The sequence below is a fragment of the Nerophis lumbriciformis genome, linkage group LG18, assembly GCF_033978685.3.
Source record: "Nerophis lumbriciformis linkage group LG18, RoL_Nlum_v2.1, whole genome shotgun sequence".
Taxonomy (NCBI): domain Eukaryota; kingdom Metazoa; phylum Chordata; class Actinopteri; order Syngnathiformes; family Syngnathidae; genus Nerophis; species Nerophis lumbriciformis.
The window spans coordinates 36349751-36363449 of NC_084565.2; the positions used below are offsets into that span (position 1 = coordinate 36349751).

General features: G+C 43.7%; 1 long non-coding RNA gene across 1 annotated transcript; it reads right to left on the reverse strand.

Annotated features, from left to right (window-relative positions):
- Positions 1 to 679: 679 nt before the first annotated feature.
- On the reverse strand, positions 680 to 13242 carry LOC133618139 (uncharacterized). Its single transcript, XR_012050972.1, has 3 exons — positions 13126 to 13242; positions 865 to 1004; positions 680 to 779 (listed from the first exon to the last, which is right to left on the reverse strand). It is a non-coding gene; the product is annotated as an uncharacterized lncRNA (long non-coding RNA).
- Positions 13243 to 13699: the final 457 nt, after the last annotated feature.

Below are 13699 nucleotides of genomic sequence, written 5' to 3' on the forward strand. Positions count from 1 at the left end.
TCTAATAGTGAATACTATAATTACACCATAATTACACCATTAATGCATTTTATTGATAGATTTTTTTTTTTTTTACTAAAATGTAAAAAAAATAAATGGTAAATTGCAATAATTTAACCTCAAAATGTAGTGCATATTACTGTAAATGAAAAAACAGTACTGTTGTTTTTATGGTAAAAAAAAAAAAAGGCAGCTCAGTTGCCACAATTTTACTGTAAAATTTACATTTGTTTTTTTTACTGTAAATAAAAAAACTGCTAATTTACAGTTACATTTTGGCACCTGAACTGCCAGTTTGTTTGTTTTTGTTTTTACCGCAAATCAACAAGTGTAGATTTTTCGGTGTATTACTGTAAATGCCGAAACGGCACCACAGTTTATTACAGTAAAAAAAGTCTTTTTTTTTTTCATTTAGAGAAAAATTCTGTAAAAACCACAGTCAACTTCACAATTTTACCATGAAATCTGTTGCTACTTTTACATTGCACAATTTGATGGATAACTTGCTTTGAAATCATTATTAGTATTTATTTCTATTCAAATAATAATTTGAATGTTTGATAGTATATTTTTGCATAATTAGACAATATTTAAGTTATTATAATTTGCGATTACATGGAGTACATATATTTTTTTTCATCTCCCAAAATAGAAAGAAAGAATACATTTAGTAAGAAAAGTTACAGTACTTTATTGATACATATCGTTTGCAGGCTTTCGAGGGCCAAATAAAATGAAGTGGTGGCTTGTATCTGGCCCCCGGGCCTTGAGTTTGACACCTGCGCACTAGCTGATATGAATGGGCTGGTGTTGCATTTTTCGGAATCGGTCAAAAAATGTCGACGTAGCATCGAGCGTGTTTACCTGCAAGACAACAAGTCATGTGACTCCTCCCCGGATCTTTGAAGGCGTGGCGGGTGGCGATAGCTGCCCTTTTGTGGCGTGCATGTAGTCCACCTGAGGGTTGACCTTTGAGTCCATTTGCTCAAAAAATCCATCTGGAGCTGCAAAAAATTAAAAGCCTTATATAAGTCTTATAATGAAGGCAACACATGGTGTAAGTGTTTGTATTAGCTATTAACTATCAAAATGACTGTTTCGCAGGCTGAGCAAATCTTTGTTGATAGACATGTTGAAATTTAATATTTAGTCTACACATTTTTACATTAGAAAACATTAGTAAAATGGAGGCTTCTCAGAGGGTGAAATAACTCCTGGAAATTACTGTCTTAGAATGGCCAAAGGTATAGATGTGTGTGTCCAAATTAAAGGAGGCTGTCTTCTTCTAATGGATTTATTACAATCTTTGCAAGCTGGGTAACGTTTGCTGAAATATGACCATATCACACCAATTCTCAAATCCCTTCACTGGCTTCCTGTTCCACTCAGGATTGAATACAAAGTCTCCCTACTAACCCACCAGTGCCTCCATGGAAATGCCCCCCTCCACCTCAAAGAACTACTCACCCCCAATTCCTCCACACGACACCTCCGCTCCGGACAGGCTAACCTCCTCCAACCTACGAGGACAAAGCTACGAAGAATGGGAGACCGGGCTTTCTGCTCCGCCGCTCCCAGTCTGTGGAACGCTCTCCCTGACCACCTGAGGGCATCGCGGACTGTGGATGCTTTTAAAAAAGGCTTAAAAACCCTTCTTTTTAAAAAAGCCTTTTCTTTCTTTCTTTTTTTTTAGATATATACCGTATTTTTCGGACTATAAGTCGCAGTTTTTTTCATAGTTTGGCCGGGCTCCAGTGCGATTTATATATGGTTTTTTTCTTCTTTATTATGCATTTTTGGCAGGTGCGACTTATACTGCGGTGCGACTTATACTCCGAAAAATACGGTACATACTAGTTCTAGCTATTAGGCTGTTCTAGTTTTTATTTTTTATTATCTTTTTATTTTTATTTTTTTTAATACACTCTAGCACTTTGAGATTGTTTACTCAATGTAAAGTTCTTTTTTACAAATAAAATGTATTATTATTATTATTATTGCTGTGGTCTGGAACAACATGGCACACAAACAACTATCAGACATGCAGCCAATATTACATACAGATAATGTCTCATGAGACACGTGTAGCACCCTGAAACTAGAGTTGGATTTAAAATCTAAAGTTGTATTATGATGCATAAAGAGAATAATACTTATTCTGGTTTTGTTAAATTTACTATGCAATGTTTTTCATTTTTCATATTTATCTCCATGTATGATTTGGTGATGAGTATTGGGAAGGGGAGCTGCGTCATTGCTTAGTTTATGTGTGTAATGCGCATGCTCGAGAAGGAAACAGGAAGTGGAACAGAGACAGTCATAGACATCTTAGAAGTAGACGCAGCATCGACCACTACTGCCTACTGGCACTGACGAGACGCGAGGCCGCCATCTTGGAGTGGTGATCCGCTCCACTCAGTGCAATTCATTTGGCAGGAGCATTGAACTGTCAGCGCATTTAATCCACTTTACCTCACTGAATACCACTGATTTTCACGCGTTTTTTTTGTCATACGTGTAGCTATGATAAAGGACACATGTTTTGCCGTGTTTTATTATTCTTAGTTTGTAAAGTGATGTGAATTATATTTATATAGCGCTTTTCTCTAGTGACTCAAAGCGCTTTTACATAGTGAAACCCAGTGTTGGGACTCTAGCACTTACCGTATTTTCCGCACTATAAGGCGCACCGGATTATTAGCCGCACCTTCTATGAATTACATATTTCATAATTTTGTCCACCAATAAGCCGCCCCGGACTAAAAGCCGCGCCTACGCTGCGCTAAAGTGAATGTCAAAAAAACGCTGCGCTAAAGTGAATGTCAAAAAAACAGTCAGATAGTTCAGTCAAACTTTAATAATATATTGAAAACCAGCGTTCTAACAACTCTGTCCCAAAATGTACGCAAATGTGCAATCACAAACATAGTAAAATTCAAAATGGTGTAGAGCAATAAATAGCAACATAATGTTGCTCGAACGTTAATGTCACAACACACAAAATAAACATAGCGCTCACCTTCTGAAGTTATTCTTCATTCGTAAATCCTTCGAATTCTTCGTCTTCGGTGTCCGAATTGAAAAGTTGCGCAAGCGTGGGATCCAAAAATGGCCGGCTCCGCCTCGTCGAAGTCATCGGATTCAGTGTCGCTGTTGTTGTGCAGCAGTTCTGTGAATCCTGCCTTCCGGAAAGCTCGGACCACAGTTGTGACCGAAATATCTGCCCAGGCATTTACGATCCACTGGCAGATGTTGGCGTATGTCGACCGGCGCTATCTGCCCGTCTTAGTGAAGGTGTGTTCGCCTTCGGAGCTGTGTGAAAAAAGCCACCCGGCCTCTTCGCGTAAACTTCCCTTAACCACTCGCTCATCTTTTCTTCATCCATCCATCCCTTCGAGTTAGCTTTTATGATGACGCCGGCTGGAAAGGTCTCTTTTGGCAAGGTCTTCCTTTTGAATATCACCATGGGAGGAAGTTTCTGGCCATTAGCATGGCAAGCTAGAACCACAGGAGCCATTTTGTGGTCTTTACAGATGTAAACAGGAAATGAAACGTACGGTGATATCCGCGCGTTTTTTCTTCTTCTTCCGGGGGCGGGTGGTTGCTTAAAGCGCTTCCTGTTCTATGGGGGCGGGTGCTTTCCTTGGCGGTTGCTTGCGTAGAAGAAGAAGCGCTTCCTGTTCTACCGGGAAAAAAGATGGCGGCTGTTTACCGAAGTTGCGAGATCGAAACTTTATGAAAATTAATCGTAATAAAGCGCACCGGGTTATAAGGCGCACTGTTAGCTTTTGAGAAAATTTGTGGTTTTTAGGTGCGCCTTATAGTGCGGAAAATACGGTACTTACGTTACAGTAACGCCGTTAGTTTCGGCGGCAACTAGTAATCTAACGCGGGGGGTGCGCAATACAACCGTTGGCCAACAAAAAAGTAACCACAGAACACTATACGCCTATACGGTATAGTGTTCTGTGGTTACTTTTTGGTTGGCCAAGCGGACGTGACGACAGGCTGTCCCCACTCAGATCCGCACAGACCGGGAGGGGGCGTGCCTTAAGTCCGGCTGGAAATCGGCAGAAATTTTGAGAATGGTTGTCCCAGGGAGAGGCAGTGAAATTCGGGAGGGTTGGCAAGTATGAGATATTCTCACTTCTTTTCTTTTGTCGAGCACAAAGAAAAGAACATTTTAGTTAAATGTAAGTTGTGTCTTGGATCAAAGATCCCGTCTACTGCCCAAAACATCAATTCAAATCTGCCTGGTTAGGCTCTGTGTATGTCACGTGTGCCTTCCTTAGGTGAAGCCAGCTTTACAGCTATGTTGTTGATTGATTGATTGATTGATTGAAACTTTTATTAGTAGATTGCACAGTACAGTACATATTCCGTACAATTGACCACTAAATGGTAACACCCAAATAAGTTTTTTAACTTGTTTAAGTCGGGGTCCAGATACAGATATAAACTATCAAATATATACTAACATCATAATACAGTCATCACACAAGATAATCATCAGGGTATATACATTGAATTATTTACATTATTTACAATCCGGGGTGTGGGATATGGAGGGGAGTGGGGGGTTAGGTTTGGTTGGTATCAACACTTCAGTCATCAATTGCATCATCAGAGAAATGGACATTGAAACAGTGTAGGACTGACTTGGTAGGATATGTACAGCAAGTAGTGGACACAGAGAGAGAGAGATCAGAAAGTATAAGAAAAAGTGTCTACATTTGATTATTTACAATCCGAAGAGGTATTATGTGGAAGGGAGGGTGTTAGTTTAGGGTTGTAGTTGCCTGGAGATGTTCTTTTAGTGCGGTTTTGAAGGAGGATAGAGATGCCCTTTCTTTTACACCTGTTGGGAGTGCATTCCATATTGAAGTGGCATAGAAAGAGAATGAGTTAAGACCTTTATTAGTTCGGAATCTGGGTTTAACGTGGTTAGTGTTAGTGTTAGTGTTATTATGCTGTTTGTTACTTATGTATGTTATGTTGCAGCTATTTAAAATAGTTTTGTCAATTTGTTCTGGCCTGAAATAAATTGGCCCTTTGAAACAAATCTTTGTCTTTGTGTGTTGTATGTAGAGCACATTGCTTAGCAGAGTTCAGTGATGCAAATGTATGTCAAGTTGATCAACAGATTGTATTATTCTCCAGTGCAATAACAGTACTAAAATGAAGGCTAAAAGGGCATTAATGGGAGCTTTAAAAAAAAAAGTAGAAGAAGTAACTAAATAGTTACTTTTCACAGTAACGCATTACTTTTTGGTGTAAGTAACTGAGTTAGTAACTGAGTTACTTTTGAAATAAAGTAACTAGTAACTGTAACTAGTTACTGTTTTTCAGTAACTAACCCAACACTGGTGAAACCCAATATCTAAGTTACATTTAAACCAGTGTGGGTGGCACTGGGAGCAGGTGGGTAAAGTGTCTTGCCCAAGGACACAACGGCAGTGACTAAGATGGCGGAAGCGGGGATCAAACCTGGAACCCTCAAGTTGCTGGCACGGCCACTTTACCAACCAAGCTATACCGTCCGGTATAGCTTGGTTATAGTTTGCTGAACAGTAATAGAATATTCTTATATTCTATAAGTGACCAGACGTCCGAGATCAAAACTGGGAATATAATCCCAGAGAAGGGGTGAAAAAAACAGTCAGCTATTTTAAAGTTGAAGAAACAATATGATTAGGTTATATATACATGCGTGTATTCTACATAAACAATATATGAATACATTAGATATCTACAGTATATATCTGAGGGACCTATAGACTGAATCTCTGTTGCTGCAGCAGCAGAGAGTTTATTCTGTCTTGACACTTTGTATTGATATTTTGTATTACATTCTTCCCTTAAATGATCATGTTTACAGTGATTGATTTATATGTATTTTTTATGTATGTCGCTTTGGATAAAAGAGTCTGCCAAATACTTAAACATAAACATATATAAACACCTGAAAGTCTTTATATCAGCTAAAACCACCAATCTGTTTCACTGGATTCAGAATAAAACCAAATTATGTCTTACCCAACTGTCATGTCTATGTAATCATGTTTTGTTTTAAGTCATGTTTTGTTTAGTTATAGGACTCTTTAGTTTCTGGCTTTTCACTCCCTTGTCTTGTTTCCATGATTACCCATTAGTTTCACCTGTTCCACGTTTGGATTCATTGTGCACTCTTGTCACCATAGCAACCCATTAGTTTTCACCTGTCACGTCACGCACCTGTTTCACGTTTTGAGTCACGCACCTGTTTTCGTTAATCATGTCTGTAGTATTTAAGTTCATTGTTTTTCAGTTTGTCTTTCTGGTGACATCCCCACAATTATGCTCTACACACTCTTCATCCTCTTAGATCCTGCTTCATGTCCCATGCCAAAGTAAGTTTTTGTTCCATGTTTATAGTCTTTTTGTTTTTCATAGTTTGTTCTCCGTCATTGTGCGCGCCTTTTGTTTACTTCCTTGTTTTGTAGTTATAGTGTTAAATAAAAATGTACCTTCATTCCCGTCTCGCCTGAGCCAACTTTCCGTTGCATCCCGGAAAAGCAAACATCCAGGACCAAGTCATGACACCCAACAATGTTAGTATTTGAATATTGTTACTTGAAGACTTACTCCTGGTTACAATTATACTGTTAAGAAAGTATTGTCTTATACTTTGCCTAAAATGAGAATGCATCATAATCAGTGGCGGCTGGTGAATTTTGTTGTTTTTGTCACACCTGGGTGAAGTCTTGTCTGGGTTTCGTCTGGTTTCATGTTGTCTTGTCATTTCCTGTTTTATTTTGAAAGGTTAACTCTCCCTCTCATTTCAGGTCACTTGCCCTTCCTCCCGTTTCACTGGTCTGATGTCTCTCCTGATTGCCTGATTGTGCCCACCTGTGTCACCCTCCCTCATGTGTATAAATGTCTCTTCCTCCTCTTGTCTTGTGCCAGAGTATATCGTCTCGTCACGTACCTCCAGCCTTTGTCCACAGCATCAAACCAAGTTGTTAAGTATTGCCTCGCCTTATTTATTGATTTCTTTGTTTCCTCTGAGAAAGAGTGATTTTCGTTTGCTAAAGTTTTTTGATCAAGTTTTTTGTGTGTTATTTCATAGTGCCTTGCCTTCCTTTTTTCCTCCTCTTGGAGCGCTTTAGTTTGTAGTTATATCAGCTCTTTGTAGCGTACTTTCTGTTTATAGTTTCTAGTCTCCTCTGCATGATTTTTTTACCTTTTTGTAGCTAATCATAGATTTTTTTTGTTATTAGATACGTGTGTAATTTTGCTGTTGCCTTTTTCCTCCCTATGGAGTGACTTTCTGTTTATGGCCTTATGCCTATATGTCTTTTGTTTCTCTAATGTATCAAAGCTAGGTTCTGTAGCCGCTTTGTTTTAATCACTCTGTTCAAAGAGATTTCAAAGAAAACTGTTTAAATAAAGCCTGTGTCAATTGTTCCCCTTCTGCACCTGAGTCCTCATTCTCGCCAAGTCGTAACATTATACTCTGGCCAGTATGGACTCAGCAGAGGCTAAACAACTGACGGAAATCCTGCGCGCCCAGGAATCACGGCTCGCCCAACAGGAGGATTTTCAGACGGCGATGGCAGCGAACATGGGTCACCTTTCCTCCCAGCTGCAAGGACTACTCGGGCAGTTTACTCGACCAGAACCGGCGTCTCCGCCCCCCACGCCAACCGCCGCTCCCACTCTGTCGTCACCCCCTACCGGAGCTGGATGCAAGCTGGCTCCTCCGGCGCCATACGCTGGCGTCCCCGGTTTGTGCAAAACCTTTTTGATTGACTGTGCTATTCACTATGAACTGATGCCCCATGCATTTCCCACTGACCGCTCTAAGATTGCTTTCATGATTTCCCATCTTACGGATAGAGCCAAGGCGTGGGCTTCTGCCGAATGGGGGCGGAACTCGTCACTCTGCCACTCATTTACAGACTTTCAAGCTGCTCTAACAAGAACTTTTGACCCGGTGTCCTCCAGCAGAGAAAAGGCACAAGAGCTAAGCAGCTTAAAGCAGGGCAGCGGTTCCGTGTGCGACTACGCCATCCTCTTCCGCACGCTGGCAGCTGAAAGTGGGTGGGACGACATGGCGCTCTATGATGTTTTCCTTAAGGGGCTTGGAGCTTCCATACAGGACCTCTTCATTCCCCTGGACCTGCCCGATAACCTAGATGCCCTCATCGCGCTCGCTATCAGGACGGACAACCGACTAGCCCAGCTCAAACGACAGCGAGGTGGAGGATCGGAAGCTGCAGTGAGAACTACCCGTCCTTTTGCACCTAGCTGGTCAACAACTCGGCGTCCACCTCCGGAGCTACTTCCTCACCTACATACAAATCGGGAGGAGGAACCCATGCAGCTGGGAAGAGCCCGACTGACCCCAGAAGAACGACTCAAGCGGCTGATGGAGGGAAGATGTTTTTACTGTGGAGAGGGCGGCCATCTTGTCGTTTCGTGTCCAACCAAGGGATCCCAGGCGGTGAGTCACGTTCCGGCTGTTCCTCAGATGCCCCGTATTCTTACCAAGATCACGATAACCCATCACACGACCACAATTCTAGAGGCGCTAATAGACTCTGGGGCAGATGAGAGTCTGATGGACTGGGGTTTAGCTAGGAGACTAGGACTCAAGTCAGAACCACTAGCTAAACCCATTAGGGCCAGGTCTCTAAATGGTAAGGAGCTTTTCACCATCACACACATCAGTGAACCTTTCCAAATGAACATAGACGGTCATCAGGAACAAATTTGTCCATACCTGATTATTTCACCCTCTCATTCGCTAATCTTGGGGTATCCGTGGCTGTACCAGCATAACCCTCGTGTTGACTGGAGAACGGGGAAGATCAGTGTATGGGGAAGGGAATGTACCCAGAAATGTAGTTTTTCTACTGTCCAAAAGAAAAATGTCAAGGAAATTAATCTTTTTTTCTGCCAATCCTGCCACAGACTCAGAATTTCCGGACCTGAATTCTGTTCCCTCCTGTTATCACCACCTACGACAAGTCTTCAGCAAGACTAAGGCTCTGTCACTTCCACCCCACCGTTCCTACGACTGTGCCATTGATTTACTGCCCGGGGCCACTATTCCCAAGGGTCGCCTGTACTCTGTCTCTGGTCCAGAAAAGGCAGCCATGACTGATTACATCTCTGCATCACTGAAAGCTGGCTTGATCCGCCCGTCGTCATCGCCAGCAGGAGCAGGGTTCTTCTTTGTGAAAAAGAAAGACGGGTCATTAAGACCCTGCATTGATTACAGCCCACTCAATGACATTACCATCAAGAACCGTTACCCTCTCCCCCTCATGTCTTCTGTCTTCGACCAACTCCAACAGGCCAAAATATTCACCAAACTGGATCTACGCAACGCTTACCATCTGGTCCGAATTAGAGAGGGAGACGAGTGGAAGACTGGATTCAACACACCCAGCGGCCACTATGAATACAGGGTCATGCCCTTCGGACTCACCAATGCTCCCGCCGTGTTCCAAGCAATGATCAATGATGTTCTAAGAGACTTCCTGGACCATTTTGTGTACGTCTACCTTGACGATATATTGATTTATTCTCCTGACAGTGATACTCCCCAAGTCCACGTAACTCAGGTTTTAAAGAGACTCTTGGACAATGACTTGTATGTTAAAGCTGAAAAGAGTGTTTTTCATGCCGACACTGTCTCCTTCCTGGGCTTCATTGTAGCTCCTGGAAGAGTGCAGATGGATCCGGCTAAAGTTAGCGCTGTGGCCGATTGGCCTACACCTGACAACCGCAAGAAGGTTCAGCAATTCTTGGGTTTTGCTAACTTTTACAGGCGGTTTGTCAGAAGCTTCAGCGCAATAGCTGCTCCTCTCCATGCTCTTACCTCTCCCCAGGTGCGGTTCCACTAGTCTCCAGAGGCAGAGAGGGCCTTCCAGACACTCAAACACCGTTTCACCTCAGCGCCCATCCTCACCATTCCGGACCCGCAGCGCCAGTTCGTCGTGGAAGTGGACGCTTCTAATGAAGGAGTAGGAGCGGTCCTGTCTCAACGTTCCCAACAGGATAGCAAGATGCATCCCTGTGCCTTTCTGTCGCGGCGGCTGTCCAAAGCTGAAAGAAACTATGATGTTGGCAATCGTGAGTTGCTGGCGGTGAAGCTCGCCTTGGAGGAATGGAGGCATTGGCTTGAGGGGGCCGAACACCCATTCATCGTCTGGACTGATCACAAGAATCTGGAATACATCAAGAAGGCTAAGAGACTTAACTCTCGCCAGGCCAGGTGGGCACTTTTCTTTAATCGCTTTTCCTTTTCGCTCTCCTACAGGCCGGGGTCCCGCAACGTCAAGCCAGACGCCCTGTCACGACTATTCGACCCCGAGCTTGAGGCCAAGCAACCTGAGACCATCCTTCCACTGAACTGTGTGGTAGGAGCGGTAACTTGGCCAATAGAAACTGAGGTAAAGCAAGCTAACGGTGTGGCCCCGCCACCTAGGGGATGTCCTGATAATCGATTGTTTGTCCCCATTGAGCTGCGTCCCCGGGTGATTCATTGGGCCCACACCTCGCTGCTTTCATGTCATCCGGGAGTTAAAAGAACAATGTTTGTGATCTCCCGGCGGTTCTGGTGGCCAGCCATGGAGACGGAGGTCCGGGAGTACGTAGAGGCGTGTTCGGTCTGTGCCAGGAACAAGACATCTTCCAGGTCTCGCATGGGACTTCTCCACCCGCTCCCCATCCCCTCCAGACCATGGTCAGACATCGCGATGGACTTCGTTACAGGGCTCCCGGTCTCACAAGGTAACACCACCGTCCTCACTGTGGTCGACAGATTCTCCAAGATGGTCAGATTCATCGCTTTGCCTAAATTACCATCCGCCAAGGAGATGGCGGAGATTATGATGACTAATGTGTTCAGAGTTCATGGATTCCCCAAAGACATTGTTTCAGACCGGGGGCCCCAATTTGTATCACGGTTCTGGAGGGAGTTCTGCCGACTAATTGGAGCCAAGGCCAGCCTAACATCTGGATATCATCCTGAAGCCAATGGCCAGACCGAACGACTAAACCAGCAGCTGGAAACCGGCCTCCGGTGCTTGGTCTGCCAGAACCCCTCCACATGGAGCAAGCACCTGGTCTGGGTAGAGTATGCGCACAATTCATTGCCTACATCAGCCACCGGCTTCTCTCCCTTTCATTGTGCCTTAGGGTACCAGCCCCCTCTCTTTCCCGAGAATGAGTTGGAAGTGTCGGTCCCCTCCGCCCATGCCATGGTCAAACGTTGTCGCCGTATTTGGGCAGCCGCCCGCCAGGTATTGAACAAACAAGGAGATCGGATGAAGCGGGCGGCAGACCGCAAGAGACGGCCTGCGCCCGCCTACCAGCCTGGTCAGAAAGTCTGGCTATCAGCCAAGGACCTACGCCTCAAGGTTCTATCAAAGAAACTGGCACCACGTTTTGTAGGCCCATTCCCAATCAATAAACTCGTCGGACCTGCAGCAGTGCGGCTTCGTCTTCCCCGATCCCTCCGCGTCCATCCCACCTTCCACGTCAGTCAGATCAAACCAGCCAAAGTAAGCACCATGGTCCCAGCCACCACGTCCCCTCCACCACCCGAAATGATCGAAGGCGGACCAGTATACAAGGTTAAACGCTTGTTGGCAGTACGGAACCGGGGCCGGGGCAGACAATTCCTGGTGGATTGGGAAGGATATGGACCCGAAGAGAGACAGTGGGTTCCGTCCCGCCACATTGTCGACCCCACTCTCATCAGGGACTTCTATAGACTCCACCCTGAGGTTCCTGGGCCGTCAGGAGTCGGCCTTAGAGGGGGGGGGTTCTGTCACACCTGGGTGAAGTCTTGTCTGGGTTTCGTCTGGTTTCATGTTGTCTTGTCATTTCCTGTTTTATTTTGAAAGGTTAACTCTCCCTCTCATTTCAGGTCACTTGCCCTTCCTCCCGTTTCACTGGTCTGATGTCTCTCCTGATTGCCTGATTGTGCCCACCTGTGTCACCCTCCCTCATGTGTATAAATGTCTCTTCCTCCTCTTGTCTTGTGCCAGAGTATATCGTCTCGTCACGTACCTCCAGCCTTTGTCCACAGCATCAAACCAAGTTGTTAAGTATTGCCTCGCCTTATTTATTGATTTCTTTGTTTCCTCTGAGAGAGTGATTTTCGTTTGCTAAAGTTTTTTGTGTGTTATTTCATAGTGCCTTGCCTTCCTTTTTTCCTCCTCTTGGAGCGCTTTAGTTTGTAGTTATATCAGCTCTTTGTAGCGTACTTTCTGTTTATAGTTTCTAGTCTCCTCTGCATGATTTTTTTTACCTTTTTGTAGCTAATCATAGATTTTTTTTGTTATTAGATAAGTGTGTAATTTTGCTGTTGCCTTTTTCCTCCCTATGGAGTGACTTTCTGTTTATGGCCTTATGCCTATATGTCTTTTGTTTCTCTAATGTATCAAAGCTAGGTTCTGTAGCCGCTTTGTTTTAATCACTCTGTTCAAAGAGATTTCAAAGAAAACTGTTTAAATAAAGCCTGTGTCAATTGTTCCCCTTCTGCACCTGAGTCCTCATTCTCGCCAAGTCGTAACAGTTTTAATTTCAGTACTATTGAAGATCTTTGCTCCTTCTCAACTCTGTGGTAATATTATTTTCACAAAATACAACCAATAATACGTTAATGTTAAATCTTACTTGTGAAAAGACTATTTTCAACAGTCCGCTCATTTGAGCAGGAAAACGCTGAACACCAGCCCGGCATCTTTGTTTTTTACCTGTCAACTGTCAGTTTAGGCTGCTCGCCGGCTCCTCATCACCACTTCAAGATGGCGGCCCAATTTCTCGCGTCACAGCAGCCCATGCTGTGACGCGAGAAAATGCCTGTAATATGAACCGTGGGTTTCTTGAATAAATATTGCACCAAAGAGACGACGTTTGGTCATTTTAGGGGTACAACAAATGCAAATATAAATTAAATACACCGAGGATATTAGTAAAGGAATTTAAATGAGCTCAAATACACCAGCAATATGTACGTACAGCTAGCCTAAATAGCATGTTAGCATCGATTAGCTTGCAGTCACGCAGTGACCAAATATGCCCGATTAGCACGCCACACAAGTCGATAACATCAACAAAGCTCACTTTTGTGCATTCACGCACAGCATGAAACGTTTGTTGGACAAAATGAGACAAAGAATGAGTGGCATAAAACACTTTTTCTCTGTGACAGCGTCGGAGAACGTTGTCCATGTTGTACACCAGCGTTTCTCAAAGTGTGGGGCGCGCCCCACTGGTGGGGAATAGAGACATGACAGGTGGGGCGCGAGGAACGGGAGGAAGTTTCACTTTAAATTTTTTTTTTAAATTATTATATTCTTAGATTTTTTTTTTTACTATGCTTTAATTTTCTATACACACTGTAAATCACTTTGTGATTCTGTCTGTGAAATCCGCTATATAAATAAATGGAAATTACCGGTACTTATTTTTACTGTAGGCTTTATATTTCTCGGTACGAGCGAAAGTTTGACAGACATAGCAACAGTAACTAATGGGGGCGGGGCTAAGCGGAACAAACTTTCGCGCGGATGGGTAGCAGGCTAATGTGTGGACCACAATTACACAAATATATACATTTGTGACTCGCACCTCAAAGGTCGTCGAGCCAGAGCCAGCGCCTGCAGAGAAACAAAAATCTAACGGGCACACACTGTGT